The 16,337-nt window shown below is 38.5% G+C and overlaps 1 long non-coding RNA gene across 1 annotated transcript in view; it reads right to left on the bottom strand.

Annotated features, from left to right (window-relative positions):
• Positions 1-9,431, bottom strand: part of LOC116554044 — a 22,862-nt gene extending 13,431 nt beyond the window's left edge. The window contains exon 1 of the long non-coding RNA XR_004270026.1: positions 9,280-9,431. This is a non-coding gene — a long non-coding RNA (uncharacterized LOC116554044). The remainder of the gene's footprint in view (positions 1-9,279) is intronic.
• Positions 9,432-16,337: the final 6,906 nt, after the last annotated feature.

Below are 16,337 nucleotides of genomic sequence, written 5' to 3'. Positions count from 1 at the left end.
ACCTGTGGCCACAAACCATCTGTTTATCTTTACATTCATAGATGCTAGTTGAATCTTAGCACTCCAGGCCATTGTGTACCTGTATCAGGGACCAAAAAACAAAAGTGTAGGTGTTTCTGAAGAAAGTCACTTTTCTCCAAGGTTTTGTTTATGATCCTTTCTGGAATGGGCACCCCAGGGCCTTTAGGTGTTATGAAGAAGTCACTGGCACCAAATAGAGCTTCAGAACTGGCAACTTTGGGTGTGCTCTGACTCAGGCTATAGCTGGGGAAAGAGAGCTGCAACCCAGAAGAGTTCTTGTCTCCTGATGGTTAAATGCAAATCTCTCCCTGTCCTGGAGAAACAGCATAAAGCTTGTGCCCACCTGGTGCACGGCCAACAAAGTGTGTCTAATCTTCACTAGAGAACAGAGAGCCAAGGCCAATCCAGGGGGAGTAATTCTACTTTTTCCCTGACATCATTTAAAAAATATTTCCTTTTGCAAATAATAAAATGGAATGAAGCTTCCCAGTTTTAGAGCCATGCCTTCCAAAAGGTACTTTGAGGAGCAGCAATTTTTAGACTTTTAACATATTGCTCAGATGAAGATTGCAGAAAACCTGCCCCAGAATTTACAAATAAGAAAGAAATGGCTTTCTTGGATAGTCCCTAAGCTTGCGGGGAAAGCATTTCTGCTGTGCTTACCCCCTTACAGGTGCAGACATGACTGTGCTCTAAGAACTCAAACACAGTTTCATGGTTTTTTTTCTTGTTGCTGCTATTGTTGAGTCGCTCTAAAAGGATAATTTCTGCATATTAAATTTACACACAGAGTTCAGCGATGTTACCATCAAGATTTGTTAAGGTTTTGTAATGGAACCAGCTTACAGTTGAAGATATGCCTGCTCTAAAGTAATAAGCATCAGCTCCGTATATTGCATTATTAAAGCTGAGAGGACCTATCAGACTGTCATAATTTGAAAAATAGTCCAAACGTGTATTTGCATTTCTCGTACTTACTGTCCAGGGAAAGAAGATGAGGGGGCCTCTCTGTATAGATGAATTTCAATCTAAAATTATGGCCACTTCTAGCACTTTCTAGAGCCTATGCTTTTTTTCATTCCAGTACAGGTGTGAGCCTTTGACAAATTGGAGAAATTGGCTCTGTTTGGGGCAGCGCAGAGATTTTCAAACTAGAGCTTGCCTCAGCATCACTGGGAGGGTTTGCTAAAATACAAACTGTTGGGCCCCAGAGTTTCTGATTCAGTAGATAAAGTGGAGTGTGAGAATTTGCATTTCCAGCAAGTTCTCAGGTAAAGGAAACACATTGTTTTTCATAATAGTCCCAGCTGATTTTGAAACTGCTGGTACCAAGCTTCGAGAACTACCGTGTGGCTAGTCCTTCTTAATCAGCACTATGCATTAAAATCTCTGGGGGATCTTTTAAGATATAGTAAACCTGAGCACCTCCCTCAGTGTCTATCCTAACTGGGACTAAATAACACAGCATACCCTGTCCTGACATCAGCTAAACCAGACTCTTTGAACTAAATTCTATCAACACCTTAAAAAAAAAATACAGAAAACTACGTAAAACAAATATGTAATTCAATGAATTTTTGTTTTTTTCCTTCCCTATGCCTATGATTTTCTTGTTTTAATTTTTTTTTTTTTTTTTTTTTACTTTAAGTTCTGGGATACATGTGCAGAACATGCAGGTTTGTTACATAAGTATACATGTGTCATGGTGGTTTGCTGCACCTATCAACCCATCATCTGGGTTTTAAGCCCCGCATGCATTACGTATTTGTTGTAATGCTCTCCCTCCCCTTTCCCCCTATTTCCTAACAGGCCCCGGTGTGTGATGTTACTCTCCCTGTATCCATGTTTTTTCATTGTTCAACTCCCACTTTTGAGTGAGAACATGCGGTGTTTGGTTTTCTGTTCCTGTGTCAGTTTGCTGAGAATGATGGCTTCCAGCTTCATCCATGTCCCTGTAAAGGACATGGACTCATTCTTTTTCGTGGCTGCATAATATTCCAAGGTGTATATGTGCCACATTTTCTTTATCCAGTCTATCATCAATGGTCATTTGGGTTGGTTCTAAGTCTTTGCTATTGTAAATAGTGCTGTAGTCAACATGTATATGCATGTGTCTTTATAGTTGAATGATTTAGAATCCTTTGGATATATACCCAGTAATGGGATTGCTGGGTCTAGAATCAATGCATATGTATCCTGTACCACCAAGTCAAGAAATAAAACTTGGTCGGCCATCCAAGAGCTCCTCCTTGAGCCCCCTCCCAATTATACCTCCCTCCATTCTCACTTTTATAGTAGTCACTTCCTTGGGTTTCTTTTTAGGTTTTTCACTCTGCTGTATATCCCTAGACACTAGTTTCATCTTGCCCACGGTGGTGCACGGCTGTAATCCCAGCACTGTGGGAGGCCGGGAGCGGGTGGCAGATCACGAGGTCAAGAAATCGAGACTATCCTGGCCAGCATGGTGAAACCCCATCTCTACTAAAAGTACGAAAATTAGCTGGGTGTGGTGGCATGCCTGAGTCCCAGCTACTCAGGAGGCTGAGGCAGGAGAATCACTTGAACCTGGGAGGTGGAGGTTGCAGTGAGCCGAGATCACAGCACTGCTCTCCAGTCGGTGTAACAGAGTGAGACTCTGTCTCAAAAAAAAAAATTGTCATTTAAATGTCTTTTAATATCCAGAATTACCTCTATACCTTTCATTTCTTTACATTTATGTATTGAGAAACACAGGCCATAGTTCTATTATAAAGACATATGCGCATGTATGTTCATTGAGGCACTTTTCACAATAGCAAAGACTTGGAACCATCCCAAATGCCCATTGATGATAGACTGGACAAGGAAAATGTGGCACATATACATCATGGAATACTATGCAGCCATAAAAAACAATGAGTTCGTGTCCTTTGTAGGGACATGGATGAATCTGGAAACCATCATTCTCAGCAAACTGACACAAGAACAGAAAATCAAATACCAATGTTCTCACTCATAGGCGGGTGTTGAACAATGAAAACACATGGACATAGGGAGGGGAACATCACACACTGGGGTCTGTTGGGAGGGACAGCAGGGGGTAGGGAGTTGGGGAGGGATAACATGGGGAGAAAGGCCAGATATAGGTGAAGGGAATGGAGGCAGCAAACCACACTGCCATGAATGTACCTATGCAACAATCCTGCATGTTCTGCACATGTACCCCAGAACCTAAAGTGCAATAAATAAATATATATATATGAAAAAAAAAAAAGCACAGGCTATGTAACCTATAGTTTCTAACAGCCTAAATCTTGTTGACTGAATAATCAGTATGCAGTGCCATATGTCCCTCCTTCCTATGTATTTCCTTCAAACTGAAGCTGGATCCAAAGGCTTGATCATACTCAAGTTTGATCCCACTGATAAGACTAGGTATATTGTGCTCTGTCATTGGGAGGCAAACAATGTCTAGTTGTCTCTTTTTGTGCCATTAGTGCTATTAATTCATGATGCCTAGATCTGTTGAGTGGGGATTTTTAAATGGTGGTTTTCTAATTTCCTCATTTTTTTTCTTTTAATTGGAATGTTTTTATAGAGATGCTTTCCCTCACCTATTTGATTACCCAATGGTAAAGTTCTTACAAAAGAAAAAGAAAAGCATCATTCTTTTCCTTTATTAATTTGCAAGATAATGAAAGTCTGTGAAGTTGACTAATTAGTTTTTTTTAACTATTACTATACATTTATGAACTCAAATATATTTAATACGTTTTAATCCATTGCAATTATTATCTTCATTGGCACAATAACTGTGCATCTCTGGCAAGTGGGAACCCACTCAAGCTGACTTTTGATATGACCCTAGTGGTCTTCGATAACTATCTTGCCATCTGCTGTGCCAATAGGTTCCAGGGTATTGCCCTTTTCCTGCCCCAGACCTGGCGTTAGCCATGATTTCTTTTGATAGAAAATGGTATTTTAAAACTACCAACGGGTAGGACATCGTTCCTAGGCTTTTAAGTGCAAAGAGCTGGAATATATGTAAGTGTGTATTTCTGTGTTCCTGTTCGTGTGTATGTATCTGAGTTTTATTAACACAAATCTCATGAGTTAATATTTTTAATTTAAATGCAGGACTAGAGGGTCCTTTTGTATATCACATCTGTGTCTCTTATTTTCCACCCTGAGAATCCTGATGAAATTCTCAAAAGCAAAGAATTACTTATTTGCTTCATTTTATAATACATGCCTAATAGCTTCAGAATAACAATGATAATAGAAATACTACAACTGTAATATGTTTATTAAAATTATTAAATAATTTCTTACATATGCTCTCTCCACTCCCTCCGTTTAAAAAATAGTTGTATCATATCTACATTGCTGTAGCATATATATATGTATACATTATATATGTACAGCTACAGATAGCTATACACACTATGCTCTCTCTTTTTTAACTTCATGTAGTTTTATAGTTCCACAAACTACTATATACTTACTGCTCACCTCCAGTCTTAGGTAAATGATTAGAAGTAAAATTTAAAAATGTATTTTTAGAATGAAGACTAAAGTTATTAAGGAATACAAAACTGAGTGATTTTAAAAACCAAAAAGAAACAAGGAAAGAAATCAAGGGAATTCAAGTGAAGGTGACAGAACTTGAAGATGGACAAAGAATATCAGATATGCAGATACCAATATGTTGGTCTGAAGTTCACATTCTACTTTACATTTTTCAGGAAGAATCACATAAATTGAGTTCTTTCTTGTTGATAATACGTTGCACCCTTTATATTTTGAAGTCAATTTTGCTGGCTATAAAACCTGGCTCACATTTTCTTTCCTTGAGTATATTGTTACTCCATTTTCTTCTGACATTTATAGTAGAATGATTTATAATCCTTTGGGTATATACCCAGTAACAGAATTGCTGGGTCTAGAATGAATGAATTTTTCTATGGTGAGTATCCTATAAGCACCAAGTCAAGAAATCAAAGTATTGCTGACATCAAGCATTGCTGTCAAAAGTGTGACAATGACTTCATTTTCTTTCTCTTCTAAATCACTTATTCATTTTGTCTACATGTCCAAAGGTTTTTTTTTTTTTTTTTCTAAAATCTAGTCATTTTATTGCATATACTTTGGGGACACTGATCATTCTGTGTTGATATTATCATGTATGTGGGGTTTTGCGAAACTATGTAGCTTTAGATATTTAATTCAGTAAGTGTTTTTTAAATATTGTTTGATATTTGTTTTGATTTCTTGTTTTATTTTCTTTTCTAAGAAGCCCATTGTCTGCATATCGGATATTCTTTGCCCATCTTCAATATCTGTCACCTTCACTTGAATTCTCTTGATTTCTTTCCTTGGTTCTTTTTGGTTTTAAAAATCACTTGGTTTTGTATTCCTTAACCCATTTATGCTGGAGGTTGCAAATTTTTGTGTGTGAAAAATTAGACCTCGGCGATGACCTTGAGAAGTAGGATATAAATAACTCCTGCAAACTTAGCATTTCAATAAGAACACTAGCCATAAATGGGTTAATAACTTTAGTCTTCATTTTTAAGGTACATTTTAAAATTTTGCTTCTAATTCTTGTTGGAGTTTTGTGTAGCCATTCTGAGTTTTTGTAATTTTAATTTATATTGTTTTTTATATTAGATGTCATTTTTCAAATGTCTTTTTGTTCATTTTGAAAGTAGGTTAGTTTTCTGGGCTTGGCTTTTCAGCATGCTTTTATTGTCTTATGGATATTTTTCATCTCTCTCTCATTTTTTTCTTATTATAACTCTGAATGGACTTGACCTAGAACTGAACTTCCTTCTTATTTTTATATGAGTTTATTTTATCCTGAAGAAGGCAATGTTCAGAATAACTTTTCTAACTCCTCAGAGTTTCCTCTTCTGGGCTTTTGCTGTTGCTGTTCTTGTTGTTTTCAAATGTGCAAAAATATGATAGTTCACTTTCTAAATTTTCCTGGTATTGTTTCCTACCTTACTTTAGCCGAGAATGATTCCATTCCCAGATATTTGTCCCTGGCATGAATTTCTGTCCCAGAAAAGAGCCCTGGCCAGTCAGTTTCAAACTCACGTAGACTGCTTCAACCCCTTTTAGAACTCGCTAAGGAATTCTTCCATTCACTTACTCCCAGTTTTATCCATTATTCAAAAATTAGTAAGACTGTTTTGCTGTGAACATCTTCCAGGTATCTGGGGTCCTCATTCACGACTCCAAACGCCCTGTTACTTTTCTCCACTTCTTTCCACATAGAGGTTCCCGAGCTGTTGGAGGTTTGCCCCTACCTACTTGTATCTTGGGTTTTGTGAGAGATACCAGTCATTTAATGCTTTTGTCAATTTTGACCATGAGTTTCTGAATTATTATTAGGTTTCTTTTAGCTATTTTTATGTGGGAATTCAGGGAGGTTCAATGACTATCACATAATGCTGCTGTCATCTGATAGTACAAGCACCTTCTTTCTTGTATTCCAAAATACCTCTTTACCATTTGCCAAGGGAGGATGAGATTACAGAATTCATAGTTTCACAATGAATTTGCTTGGGTGCAAGAGCAGAGGGAGGAAAAGTATCCCCATGTTCTAAAGCATCTCTGCCCAAGGGAACAATCTATGATGGTGGAAATGCGCATCTCATTGTCCAGAGCATGCGGTTATTGTGTACTTGAATGTGGCTAATGCAAAAGGAAAATAAATTTTAAATGTAATTACATTTAATGTAAATCTAAATTTAAATAGACACCATGAGAAGTGGCTACCATATTAGACAGTGCAGTTCTAAGGAACTCTGAGTGCTTTTACATATTAATCTTTTTCCATTGGGCTGCCCTGTGCTTACAGCAGAGATACAAATCAAGTATAATGTTCTACTCTCAAGGAGCTTACCATCTTTAGTATGAATTTTTTGAGAGATTAAGTCCCTGCATTTCACAGACTGAGAAATAGCTTCTGTTCCTACAACGTGGGGCTACAAGCCAACTTGAGCGAAATATTCTTCAGCTTTTAGTGATATTCAGACATAACTGTATAGAACTGCCTATGGTCAAGATTTTTGGAGGCACTGCCTAGGACATGATTAAATAAATGCAAGCTATCATTTCTCCAAAACTTGAAAATGTCTTTGTTTTCAGTATTTCCAAATAGTTTTCTCTTCCATAAACTATGTAAGGGCAAGTATTCGTTTTGCTCACTGTATATAGTAGATGTTCAAAAAAATTTTATTGACTTAATGAATTAGTACATGGGTCAGCAAACTGACTCATGGGCCAAATCTGACTTGCTGCCTGTTTTTGTGTGGCTCCTGAGCAAAACATGGTTGTTATATTTTTATATGGTTGATGAAAAAAAGAAAAATAATACTAATGACATGTACAAGTTATCTGAAATTCAAATGTCAATGTCCATAAGTAAAGTGTTTTTGGAACACAGCCATCCTCACTTAGGATTATATACCTGCTTTCACACTACATAGGTAGAGATGAGACTTACAACAGAGACCGTATAATCTGTAAAACCTAAAATATTTACTATCTGGCCCTTTACAGAAAAAGTCTGCAGACTCCTGAATTAGTCAATAAATGCTCATTATTTTCCCAGGAGAAACTTGATTGTGTTTCACATTTTAGAAGAAATAGAATATTTTAAGAAGCTTCCTTCTAGCTGTAGCCAGAGAAAATTACATTCCACACCCAAATATACACAGCTGGGGACTGGGTAGAAAGCAAGAGCCTTAATAGAGTTATTAAAGTTGCAGCATAAGAAATAAAATTCTCCACAGAAATTTTTTTAAGCTCATGCAACTTGAGAGAAACAATTTAAAACCCTGTTTACTATTTGATTTCACAAAAATGCCTGGCATGAAAGCAATTACCCATTCTAAATGCTTCAGCACAGAGAAAATATTCACTTACTTCTCTCAGATTTGGGGGAGAGGAAGGCGGACAACAGTTAGTAATATCATAAGTCTTAAAGGAATCTGAACAAGCATCACTTTGTAACATTTTAGGACTTAATGAAAGCTGAACATCAGCCCGGAAGAAATGAATTAGGGAGGAGTTTTAACTTTTGCAAATCTTGGTTACCAACTGGAGTCTTTCTTGCAGGGGGGAAATAAACATTATTATTCTAAAGAGCAGGCAAGATCTTAATTTTAGGTTTGACCCTTACATAGCTTTTCCCCAGGAGAAAAATTTAATGTGTCCTGTTTGAATATTGATAGCAAACTCATGACTATTTCTCATTATATAAAATGAGGGGAGACACATGAACACATCTCAAATAATTGTGGTCTCTCTTTGGAGAGAGAACAAATCATATTATAGGCAATACCAAGCTGCGTCCCTAAAATGATACTAACATTTTTAAAGTGATATCAATAAAGATAACGGCAAAAAATTAAATAGAGCCATTTACAACACCAATCAAGATGGAAATGGAATTTTAACATTTGATATTATTTTGAAAAATATATATAACATAGTGAGGACACTATAATATTTTGAATTGGCTAAACACCCAGAGACTGTGCTAGAAATTGCTGAAGATGGTATTCACTTAGAATTAACATCTCCTGCAGATTATTGTCAGAGTGTTAGAAAGGAGCTTTGGGTATTTCTTTTCTTTGTGTTTACTTTGAACGTTGGGAAAACATTATCATATGATTTGCAAAATCTTTCTAGGAGAATTATGGTCCTTAGAAAATCAGTGCTTAAGGCAGAGAAGCAGTAACTAGAGAAGCCAGTTGAAGCTACATGTAATAAATTTGCAGTGAATGATTATCAGCCAGATGGAGAGAGACATTTGGCTTATTAGGATGTAACAGATCCGTAAAGGAATCATCAGAAAACTACGAGGGGTACCCCAGCATGATGCTGCAAAACTGTGCTTTGGAGCAAGATGGATTTGGATAGAATTGTTCTGCCTCTAACCAGTTGTGTCAATGTTGGGCAAGTAACTTCACCTCATCCATTATATTGGGATAATGATAGCATCTGTCTCTTAGGGTTGCATGAGAATTGAAAAAAAAAAATAATGCTCAGACACTTAGCACCAGGTGTGTCATTCAATAAACATTTATGGTAACCAGGATAATGCCAGTGGTACAAACTGCTGTCACAAAATAGTGCTGAATGCAAGTCAGGTTAGCTAGGTCTTATTTAAAAAGTAGAGACTACCTCAAATCCCTAAAACGCTGCAAACAAAGAACTAGAGAAGAATTTGGGGCCAGGCGTGGTGGCTCTTTTTTTTTTTTTCACTTGTATCACAAAGGCTTTATTTAAAGGTCCATCTCAATTTATGTGTGGCAGCATAAAATAAAGGACCAGACCGTGACACACCATTTCCATCTCAAGTGGTCGAATCCAACATCCAAAACCCAGCGAGCAGCCAAACTCAGCGCAACCTCCGGGCCTCCAAGCATTTTGGAAGCCAAGGCGGGCGGATCACCTGAGGTCGGGAGTTCAAGACCAGCCTGACCAACATGGTGAAACCCCGTTTAAAAAAAAAAAAAGAGGGCCAGGCGCGGTGGCTCAAGCCTGTAATCCCAGCACTTTGGGAGGCCGAGGCGGGTGGATCACGAGGTCAAGAGATCGAGACCATCCTGGTCAACACGGTGAAACCCCGTCTCTACTAAAAATACAAAAAAAATTAGCTGGGCATGGTAGCGTGTGCCTGTAATCCCAGCTACTCAGGAGGCTGAGACAGGAGAATTGCCTGAACCCAGGAGGCGGAGGTTGCAGTGAGCCGAGATCGCGCCATTGCACTCCAGCCTGGGTAACAAGAGCGAAACTCCGTCCCAAAAAAAAAAAAAAAAAAAAGAATTTGGGAAATAAATTGCCATATGTATAACAAAGCTGGTTTTCACACAAGGACAAAAGAGGGAGCAGAGAACCTGTTTTATTCACCTCCTGAGAATCTGGGATCCATTGCTCTTTTTCTACACATAGCAGACAGGTTTAGAGGGTCAACTATTTATTCTTCTCCTTTGTTCAAGGACATGCAAAGGCGATCCCTCTGGTTATATTTGTGCCACATCTCCCTGCTCCTCCTGGCCATTCCATGAGACTAGTGGCAGACCCCAAGCCCACACTAGGCCAACCTGATCCTCTTTTCAGGAAAAACTTGTCTCATGACCGGATTCCATATTGTCTCAAGTCATTTCACAACACTTATCAGTAAGTTCAAAATAAAATTAATTTAGATTTGTAACTTCAAAAACAGATACTTGCAGTAGAATGTTCTTAGGGATGACAAAGAGATTGCAACATTAAATCAATGATAAAAAAAAAAACAAAGGTCCTAAATACAGAAAGCCAATAAAATCAGTGTTGTCATAGGCATTCAGGTGGTACAAGAGATCAGACAATAGGGCTGGGGGAGCAGAGAGAGTACAATGCACCAAGCTGTCAAGACTAAACTGCCTGGTACAAAGAAAAGGTGAGGGCTGATAATTCTGTAGAGAAGTGTTTTAATTTCCCTAATTGCTGAGACCCTTTGCTTATCTTCATGAGGTAGCTGGGCATGGCTCTTGGCAACATTCAATGTCTTCACTTTTCCTGCATGCATCACCAAGGTACATTCACCTAATATTTTCATTTTCTTTTAATCTGTTTGGCCACAACTTGGGAATTATTTTAAACATTTGAAGAATTGAGAAATGAAATTTTCATTTTGACCATGGAATAACCAACTATGGAGATTAAATAGAAAATATAAAAACAGTAAACTAAAAAGTTCACTTTCTGCTATATTTTGTTTTTACTTTTGTTTATTTTCTTTCTTAGAGAGCTGTAGAACCTCATACCTGAGCAAAGGAAGACCCTGGGTGCCAAGCAATCTGATTCCTTATCTCAGACTCAAAGAACAAACCCATCCCATCCTGCCCCCTCTCAGAAGCAGTCAAGGCCCTGCACCACGGAGGAGCTGAGCCACTGTGCAAGACAGCAGTGTGGGCCTGGGGGCATCTGGCAGGATGAGCCATAGCTGCATCCTTTTTCTATTTCCCTGAGTTATGACTCAAGTGTTATATTCCTCACTCCCTTCAGCTCTGTTTTGGGGCCAGTGATCTTGTTATGTAACCACTGCAAATGATACAAAAGCAAGATTTCGCCTTGATCTTTGTGCAAGCTAAAGAAAAAGGCTCTGAACATTTCCCTTTCAGAGGAACTCATTCCTTGGGAAAGGCTGGCACAAGTGTAATGTGAGGGGTAGGATTGGGGCTGGGAAAGATTAGTCATTTATTAAACACCCATAAATTCACTGAGCTGAAGATGGCCCAGTTCAGAGAAATATTCAGGCATATCCATATCCATATGGAGATTATTAGTCTACAAAAGAGGCAGAAAGTAGCCAAATATCAGATTATTACTCAGGGGACTGTCAGATTCACCCAAAAACTAGATCCACTAGAAAGATATGTGTCAGGCTTTGGGAACTGTATGATAATCAGTATTCTAGAGAAAAGGCACTCACATAGTTGAGATTTTGCTTCCCACTTACACAAACTCATAATACTTATAGTATTAAATATTAATCATGTTTATTAGTCATTAGAATGCAAATTGAATAATAATGAAATACCATGACATACTATTAGAATGGCTAAAATTAAATAGAATGATCATACCAATTAGTGACAAGGATGTTGAGAAACTGGAACTCTCATCCACTGCTTGTGTGGGTGCAAAACAGTAAAAAGCACTTTGAAAAACAATTTCTTAAAAAGTTAAACATACACGTATCATGTAATCCAGCCATTCTCCTCCTAGACACTTACCCAAGAAATATGGAATAATATATTTATATAAAGATTTGCACATGAATATTTTATTTAAAATAGCCAAAAACTAAAGACAACCCACATATCCATCAAGGTGAAGGAACAAAATAACTGTAGTATATCCATACAATGAAATACTACTCAGCAATTAAAAAGGAATACATTTTTGATATGTTCAACAACATTAGCAAAGCTCAAAATAACTATGCTAAGTGAAAGAAGCCAGAAAACAAGAGTGCATATTCTCTGATTTTACAGGTATTGATCGACTTACGACCTATGCAATTTACAACCCTTCGACTTTACGACCACAATCACTAGCCACGACTGCTCCGCATCTGGCAGCGCAAACGTTGCCCAGCTGGGCGTATGACAGTGCAGACCAGCTTCCGGCAGCACTACCATCTCCGCATGCACCATTTCAACTGTACATATAGTCTACTCAACTTACGACCAAATAGTGTTACGACCGGTCTGCCAGTCCCAATCGTGGTTGTAAGTCGAGCACTAGCTGTACTTCTATAAAATCCTTAAAAATGCAAACTAGTGACCAAAAGTGGATCAGTGGCTACCTGAGAATGGGGAAATGGAGAGGGGTGGGTGGAAAGGATTACAAAGGGATAAGAGGAAGCCTTTGGAGGTGATGGATGTGTTCACTATCTTAATTGTGGTGATGGTGTCACAAGTGTATCTTCATGTCAGATTTCATCATAATGAGCACCTTAAGTATGTGCAATTTACTGTATGTCAGTTATGTCGCAATGAGACTGTTCATTTAAAAATTATTGTGTAATTATATCTATATCTCTCAGAAATATAAGGTCTTTAGAGATTGGGGCCATCTTGTTCACTGAAAGATGTGCAGCATCTCCTCTAGTGCCTGGCACACAGTAGGCATGCAGTAATTATTAGCTGGATGAATTAATAGATGAACTAGTCCCTAGTCAGGTAAGGTTTTGATTTTTATTACTTCTTATACAGTCAAATCAAAGTTAATGGCCCTAATAATTTTTAAAGAATCCAGTTGATTATTCTCAGTTGGGCATTAAAAGATGGGAACCTTCCAGCTCATAACAATGTCTTATAGGTTTGAAATCGGAGATCCTGATTTTTAAATAATGATTATTTCTGTTTCTAACATGATTATCATAGAAAAATTGGGAATACAGACTAATAAAGGAGCATTTTTTGAACTAAGTCCTTGTTTATTTTTCTGAAAGTATCTTCTCTATAACAAACAGGGGAAATCCTGATAAAAGCAATTTACTTGTCCACAAATCTGGCTTTATGCTGCTGGTTTCATCATTGTCCCCAGGAATCCAGGACCCTTCTGACACCCTCATCACATGGCTCTTACCTCTATTGTTTAGACTAGAGAAAATCAAGGTACTGAAGAACTTGTTAAGAGGAGAAGACTCTTGCTTTCTTTTATATTTTCTATACTTTTATAGAACAAAAGCTATTCTTTCATGTGAATTTGCACACTTAAGAAGAGCATCTAATGATTGTGTCAATTAGAACTCATGCGCCGAGCATGGTGGCTCACGCCTGTGATCCCAGCACTTTGGGAGGCTGAGGTGGTCAGATCATGAGGTCAGGAGTTCAAGACCAGCCTGACCAATATGGCGAAACCCCGTCTATACTAAAAATACAAAGATTAGCAAGGTGTGGTCACACACATCTGAAGTCCTAGCTACTCGAGATGCTGAGGTAGGAGAATCACTTGAACCCAAGAGGTGGAGCTTGCAGTGAACCAAGATCACATCACTGCACTCCAGCCTGGGCAACAGAATGAAACAAAAGACAGAAAGAAAGAGAGCGAGAGAGTGAAAGAGAGAGAGAGAGAGGAGAGGGAAAAAGGAAAGGAAAGGAAAGGAAAGGAAAGGAAAGGAAAGGAAAGGAAAGGAAAGGAAAGGAAAGGAAAGGAAAGAAGGAAAGGAAAGGAAAGGAAAGGAAAGAAGGAAAGGAAAGGAAAGGAAAGGAAAGGAAAGGAAAGGAAAGGAAAGGAAAGGAAAGGAAAGGAAAGGAAAGGAAAGGAGACAGGAGAGGAGAGGGGAGGGGAGGGGAGGGGAGGGGAAGGGTACTTTGGGAGGCTGAGGTGGGTGGATCACTGGCAGTCAGGGGTTCAAGACCAGTCTGACCAACATGGAGAAACCCTGTCTCTACTAAAAATGTAAAAATTAGCCAAGAGCAGTGGCACACACTCGTAGTCCCAGCTACTGGGAGGCTGAGGCAGGAGAATTGCTTGAACCTGGGAGGCAGAGGTTGCAGTGAGCCGAGATCATGCCATTGCACTCCATCCTGGGGAACAAGAGTGACACTCCATCTCAAAAAAAAAAAGAAAAGAACTCATGCTAAGAGTCCAAGGAATTCTGGTCACAGAGCACAGCTCCCTAGTGTCTCACAGGAAATCAGAAGCAGGTAACCCCTTTCTAGAGCTTAGACGATGGTAGCCTTTGATAAGTCAATGGGTAATACCACCATGTATGGAATATTTATACTTTAGGTTTTCCTCTTGTCTCAATAAACAACTATTTATTGAACACCTATTTACAGGACCTTTGCTAGATGCTGCAGGGAGTACAGAGGTGAGCAGAATATTTATCTGTTCTCAAAGAGTTGACCATTGAGTAAGAGACAGAAAGTCAGTAAAAGGTATCATTTGCAATCGGATAACAGAACAGAGATTTCAATGAAGAGAGTCAGAATTACCCAAATCTCTTTTAAAAATCCACAGATGCCCAGGCTCCACTCTAGACCTACTAGATCCAATTCTTGGCTAAAAGTCACCAATAGACTCAGTGGGAAAAAAATGAGGTAAAAAACATCTAACACAAATTCAGTAAGTATTATCCCTAGATATTTGACCCTATAAAGTTTTGAAAATAATTTTAATTGTAGTAAAATAAACATAACATATAATTTACCACTGTAACCATTTCTGAATGTACAGTTGAGTGGCATTAAGTACATCCACTTTATTGTGTGATCACCACCACTATCCTTACATATAACTCTTTACATCTTACAACATTGCAACCATTAAACAACAGCTTCCCTTCTCTTCTGCCCCCAGCACCTGGCACCCCCCATTCTACTTTCTGTCTCTATGAATTTGACTGCTCTAGGTACTCAGGTAAGTTAGATCCCCTAACTTCAAGTGCCACATTTATTGCGACTACACTTTTTAAAGAGTCCTTTAAAAAGCAGGACAATACCCATTTCCCTCGGGGAGATCACGAACATACAGCTACAGGATGAATCAACAGCAATCTTGATCGGAAAACAACAATCCTGATAGGATGCCACCGAGTTCTTGGAGCTGAGAAAGAGATTTCTTGGAAACTAGATTTTAAAAGTGCTTTATGTTAGGCCCTTAGGTAGAAGCAAAGATGATGAACTCTGAACGGCTCAGACAAATGGCTCAAGTAATTATGAAAAGAATGAATGTGAGAAGTTTAAATACAAACATCCTTCACAATAAGAGTTTTCGTCTCTAAGTTACATTCCCAAAACCTAAATGTAGTGAGAAAATGTATCTTTAATTTTTTCTTTCATATTAGATTAAGTCAGAAGGCACGATTTTACTCTTCACTTTGATAATTACAGAAATTATAGTTTCAATATATTTTAAAATACCTGAAATCAGTGTTATAACATTCATTTGTACTAGAAAATGAAGGCAAACAAACCAGCATGATATTCATGTAAGAGATGAGAAAAACAAGGTAATAACAAGAAAGTAAAACCAAACAGAAGGGCCAGACACAGTGACTCACACCTGTAATCCTAGCACTTTGTGAGGCTGAGGTGGGCAGATCACCTGAGGTAGGGAGTTCAAGACCAGCCTGACCAACAGGGAGAAACCCCATCTCTACTAAAAATACTTAGCTGGGCATGGTGGTGCATGCCTGTAATCCCAGCTACTCGGGAGGCTGAGACAGGAGAATTCCTTGAACCTGGGAGGTGGAGGTTGCAGTGAGTCCAAATTGTGCCACTGCACTCCAGCCTGGGCAACAAGAGTGAAACTCTGTCTCAAAATACAAACAAACAAACAGAATCTCTCCCCATCCAAAAACAAAGCTAGAATAAAAGATGACAAAATTATGACCAAATACACAAAAATTACTTCAGTAATCATAAATTTGAAAAGAAAAAAAATATAAACGATGGGAAAGCTAGCTTGGGCCCCCATGCCTAACACCTCCTGTGCTGCAGCCTCCTTTGCAATTGAAATGACCAATGACAGTAAAAATGACCCATGACAGTAAAACCTGGGGGTACAGAGTAGGCTGGAGGCATAGGAAATGCAGAAAGTAGGAAGTTCCCAGAGGCCTCCTTGCTGCTGGTGAGTCTACCTAAAAAGCCCTGAGACTGCACAAATTCCAGACAGTGCAAGGCGATCCCCTCCATGAAGAGAAAATTTCTTTTAGCAAGCGCCTTAAATTCTGGAGATAGTAAACAAAGTTGTGTTTAAAAAATCAGCAATCTTGTGATGTACTATTTGGAAATGTAGGAACAGAGTGTGCAGTCAAC

This window comes from Sapajus apella, unplaced genomic scaffold (assembly GCF_009761245.1).
Source record: "Sapajus apella isolate SASKATOON/1434 unplaced genomic scaffold, GSC_monkey_1.0 scaffold13, whole genome shotgun sequence".
Lineage (NCBI taxonomy): Eukaryota > Metazoa > Chordata > Mammalia > Primates > Cebidae > Sapajus > Sapajus apella.
Note: the sequence above shows the minus strand (reverse complement) of the source record. Positions and strands in the feature narration are given on the sequence as shown.